Here is a 5546-nt window from a genome sequence, read left to right on the forward strand (position 1 = left end):
CAGTATATCTTCAAATGTTTTCACCTGTAATTTTTATTCTGACGCATTAAAAAATGAATTCGGTGATATTCTTCTACTACATTTTCAAGAAGAAATACTCAGGATAAAGAGATGCTCTGAACAGCTCATTTGTTCCCCAGTCAATTATTATAAAATTTGTAAGCACTTCACAGCCAGTTTAAACTATGTTTATAATACTAAAACAATGAAATTAAGCACAAAAGTTGTTTCCTTAGAGATATTTCAGTAGAGCCTCAATATGCTCAGGAAACAAATAAGAACACTAGTTAATAAGGGAAAATGTAATTTAAAAAATAACACTATTTTTGGATGGCAATTTTAAAGTTAACACTATTTTCAAAGATTGCTATTTATCTACTTTTAAATTACCTATCAATAAAAATTTTAAACACCAATCCAGAATAACACTGCACCATTTTAGAGACAGAGAAACTAAAGGATAAAAACCAAAATGCTTAATACTAGGCCATGTGGAAAAGACAGCAGCATTATCTGGTTTGCAACACATGGCTCCAGTCCACTGTTCTAAATACCAATATTGCCTCTTGCACATACTCGACGTTTCACCCAAAAATTATAAGATTTTTTTTTCGATCTGTCACTAAATTCCTCTATTATAACATTTAATTCCTGAAATAAATGTCCTCCTCTGGGACATTTAAATGCTAAGGCAGCAATCCCATACCAAAAAAATACATGCTGTAATCAGATACCCAACCATACTACACATTAACTCAGCACAAAAAGTCCGTTTTAGAATGAAGATCTCTCAGTAAGTATCAATCACATAGCAACACTTAATAATAGTGGAAATATATAATAGAGTACTGACTTTACATCTGGAAGAGCCAAGCTAAGACTACATCAATCCATTTCACTGTTTCTGAGTTGGCAGTAATTATAAAACAGACAAACAGAATTAAATGTAAATTGAAAAAGAAAAAAAAAATCTTCACGAAATCCTTTTTATAAGTTCCTATTTAACACCCCCATTAAAAGATGAGACCCAAAAACAGCCAGGATGTTTTCCAATCCCAACGCATGTGTTTCCAAGCATGAAGTGAGCCAAAAGCACAAAAAGAAAAGCCCTGCAAACCGTGAGAGCAGAATGTTCATTAACCTCTACATGATAATCCTTTCGTAGCTGCATCTTAACTAGTTACATATTCATAATCATTTACATTATTTAAAGGACCGTCAATGAAATTTTCTGAGCTATATCCATTAGCGACAGTGTTAAAGGTTACAGAAGATAGTCTACTTAATGTTTCCAGAAAGCCTTTTTAATTAGTAAATATGTAAATTTGGCACATATCCTTTTTATGTTTAAAAAACAAGTCAGTGGCAGAGTGGCATGTGTTCTAGCCGTCACCCCCCAGTCCACCCTCCACCTTGTTCGAGCCATCCTTCCCCCCTCCCCAGCCCTTCTCTTTCCTAAAATGGTCTCCCTGGGAACAGTCAAGGATAGACCAACGACAAAAATCCATTTCATAATTTACAAGAGAAATGTTCACTACCAAAAGACTGCCTTACATCTAAACTCTTTATTAGTTACATATACTGTTTAGAACATCAGAGACTGCAGTTAAGTGCTGTCCAAATGTAGACTAGAGAAGTGATATTTTGGAAATCAGAAACAAGGGGAAAGTAAAGAGGCGGAACTGAAAACACATGGGACAGCCTTCTGATGGTGATCTACTCTTACCTTTGCTTATGTGTGACAACTCATAATATAAGATTTTATTCATCATTAAATCAAGTGTTTTCCTCAGAAGCTAAAGGAAAGGTTATTTACCAAGCACTGTCCTATTAACCAAAGGTTAGCACATTAAAATAGATATTTTCTTTCAAAAAGTGCAGTCTATAAAGTGAGCTCTGAATGTAGGAAATTTGATTTTTCAAACTTTTGGGAAATGTTTCCCAGAGGGCCAAACAGTGGGAAGTATATCCACATTTTAATGAGAAAATAGTGTATGGATTTTATAATACCTTATTTTCTCAGTTAAGTAAAAGGTATTATAAAGAAAAAAATTTTATTCAAATTTTTTTTAAATCCTCACTAAATTGAAAACAACTATTAGCTCTAAAACTATGTTGCACAAATTTTCATCTATTAGGCTTGAACATTTTCTTTTTATCTGTTTTTAACTAAACAAATACTCTAAGTATCTTAGTTCACCAAAGTTCTGGGATTTAAATTACTTTTCCAGAAGAGACTTTTTTAGGGCAAATCCTCTGGTCCCACACCATTTTCACTCTTACTTTTCTACAAATATTTTTACTTCCTCTCCTACATTTAAAAAAAACCAAAAACAATTTAGACTATTTCTGAACCAAGAATATACATTACTTGTCCCTTAAATTTAAAAAATCCTTTAAAATTGCACAAACAAGCATAAACAACACTAGCATAAGAATGCACTTTTAAAATCATATATTTTGTTCTTCCTTATTATATTGGTATGGAGCTTAGCCACACGAATTATATTTTAGACTAGGCCAACATTAAGGGTTAAAGAAGAATTAAAAGCAGCAAGGGCAGTGGCTCACCCCCGTAATCCTAGCACTCTGGGAGGCCAAGGTGGGAGGATAGCTTGAGGTTAGGAGTTTGAGACGTGAGCAAGAGTGAGACCCGTCTCTACTTAAACAAAACAAACAAACAAACAAAAAAGAAGAAAAGAAAAAACTAGCCACGCAACTAAAAATAGAAAAAATTAGCTGGGCAGGTGGTGCAAGCACCTGTAGTCCCAGCTACTGGGGAGGCTGAGGCAGGAGGATCACCTGAGCCCAGGAGTTTGAGGTCGCTGTGAGCTAGGCTGACAACCACAGCACTCTAGCCCTCTAGCCTGGGCAACAGAGCAACAGAGTGAGACTGTGTCTCACAAAAAAAAAAAAGCAGTATGCTTTTAACAGTAGTGTGAGAGACACCCTTAAGAGGCTCCAGCCTCTAAACTCGCTCTGTACTTGCTTCATATCTCTGCAAACAGCAGGAAATTATTGTGATTTCTCTGTTTAGTGTCCGTGAACTCCTCCAGAGCAAACAGGGTCTTTCGATTCCAAACAGCAGCACAACACTGGCATGTGGCAGGAACTCAATCATTGTTTGAGGAATCAAGAGAATACAAAAGTATCATAAGTATTCCGTGATGCTCCCAAATAGCAATTTCCTGGCTTTCGGGGGAATGGAGACACTTTGGTTTCAATTTTTGAATATAATAAATTGATGAGTTTACTGGCCGTTTAGATTTCAGCAATATGATACCATGTATATATAGATAGATCCTCATTAAAAAGCAAACAGAAAAGTTTGTTTCCTAAGACACGTTGGAAATGGCGCAGAGGAAAATGCAAATATTAACCTGAAAAAATTTTTGATTTTTTAATGTATAGTTAAGGTACTATATTACTTTAAGATACGTGTAGGCAAATATGTTAAGCTTCCATAATTTGGAAGGTTTCAGAACACTGGAAAGTGAGACTGAGGGTCACGTGCACCTGCCCTGAAGCAAACGTCACATTTCTGTCACTGCTCACCAGACTCACGCTCCACTACAGTATTTGTAAACTAGAATGCAGTAAGGGCATATATTTGGCCTTCATTTATTCAAACATTTATTAAGCACCCATTTTGTGCCAAACAGGAGGGGCTGTGGATTAAAGGATAAAAACATGCCCCATCCTTAAAGAATTCTCTAAAAAGAAAAGAAGCTTACAAACAAACCAAAAGCAATTTATTATTCACACATTTGTATAAACTAGCCTCTGTTCTGAGTGAATACAGCCTTTTCTAATTTCCTTACCAAAGCCAGTAGATATAAGTCCACATTAATAAAATTTCCCCTGAGAATTAATTGTAAAATGAACCACTTTGGCCAAATTTGCAGAAGAAAAAACATTCTCTGGCCAAGGACTCGAATTTCAAGTTTTAACCTGAACTGAATGCATGAGGAAAAGGGACTGGTCCGTTATGGAAATGCTGACAGACTCACACTGCCAGGATGCAACCACAGTGTTGCATTTACTGAAAATTAATGAAGTCCTGAATTTTTATTTATAAAGTGACTATTACTAGTTTTAGATTATTTTTCTGCAAGCCAATAGTCAAAATTTAATACGATGATGTGTATAGATTATACCGATTTTCACTCTTATCCACCGCTTGCAGCCTACGTGCATTTAAACCAAAAAACATTTGATATATACTAACTATAAATTATTTCCTTGGAGATCTCTCAGGCATGAAGAAAAAGCCTCTTAAAATAAATTTAAAATATTATATGCTTGATGGTGTATAACCGAAGGTTTAATCTCACCACTGAAGGGGCAGTTACCATGATTCTGCAATAAGCCTGCAGACAATAATCAAGACAGCTCCTGTTGTTCTCTCAGTAAAATCTCCGTAAACACAGCATGGATATATTGTAATTTGATATCTGTAAGATCAACAGCTATACCTCATGACAACTCATAATATAAGATTTTATTCATCATTAAATCAAGTGTTTTCCTCAGAAGCTAAAGGAAAGGTTATTTACCAAGCACTGTCCTATTAACCAAAGGTTAGCACATTAAAATAGATATTTTCTTTCAAAAAGTGCAGTCTATAAAGTGAGCTCTGAATGTAGGAAATCTGATTTTTCAAACTTTGGGGAAATGTTTCTGTGCCATATTTCCGTCATTATTTTAAAATAACTGATTCCAATTATTTTTCTGCTACAAATATAAGAAATATTCCCAAAATAGAGCTCTTTATGATTAGTTAGGTTCAAAAATGTCTGTCTCCACTTCATCATGATATTAATATTATTCTAATTTTTAAAGAAAAAAGGAAAGAAAAAAAGAAGGCAATTAGAATAAACACAAATGGTGACACAACTTCAGGAAATCAGGAAACATGTAATTCAGAAAAGGATGAAAGACAGTATAAATTAGTATCAAAGGCATTCAAAATGGAGATTACTAGAAGAATTCAATTACTGGTCACACACACACACAAAAAAAACAGTACACACACTATTTAAATACAAATAGGTTACCAAATCAGTATTTCAGAAGTGTAATAAAACCATCTTTCACTCACCAATGCTGGATTTTCTCTTGGCAGTTAGTGACCACCTGTCATGAAAACAGATAACTACTCATGAAAAACAGGGCTATGCACACACAGAGCTACAAAATCAGTGCATCTGAAAACTAAAGCAGTGGCTTTACAGATTTAACAGCATCTCGGCATACATTTTTATTTGTCAAATGCACAGAGATGTGAGTGCTAGTTTTTAAGCAGCACACTTTATCACAACCCTCTAATGCAGGCTGATAACTGCAGAACAAATTACAGCTTTCTGATTCATACTTTGGTACAAAACCCGCTTCATAACTATTAGGTGACATATGATATAAGATAACTAGTATTTTGTACAATCTACAGACCTGTTTTCAACGTTACATATTTTGTAGAATAGGCAAATGTCATAAATAACAAGAAACCAAGGTAACATCCACGTTTCATCAGCAAAAAAAAAAAA

The 5546-nt window shown here is 34.7% G+C and overlaps 1 protein-coding gene across 1 annotated transcript in view; it reads right to left on the reverse strand.

Moving 5' to 3' along the window:
• Nucleotides 1-5546, reverse strand: part of URI1 (URI1, prefoldin-like chaperone) — a 71791-nt gene that overhangs the window by 45069 nt on the left and 21176 nt on the right. The window contains exon 2 of the mRNA XM_012647043.1: nt 5102-5136. The gene's annotated coding sequence lies outside the window, so the exon portion shown is untranslated. The remainder of the gene's footprint in view (nt 1-5101; nt 5137-5546) is intronic.

The sequence above is a fragment of the Propithecus coquereli genome, unplaced genomic scaffold (genome assembly GCF_000956105.1).
Source record: "Propithecus coquereli isolate 6110/MARCELLA unplaced genomic scaffold, Pcoq_1.0 Scaffold254, whole genome shotgun sequence".
Classification (NCBI taxonomy): Eukaryota; Metazoa; Chordata; class Mammalia; order Primates; family Indriidae; genus Propithecus; species Propithecus coquereli.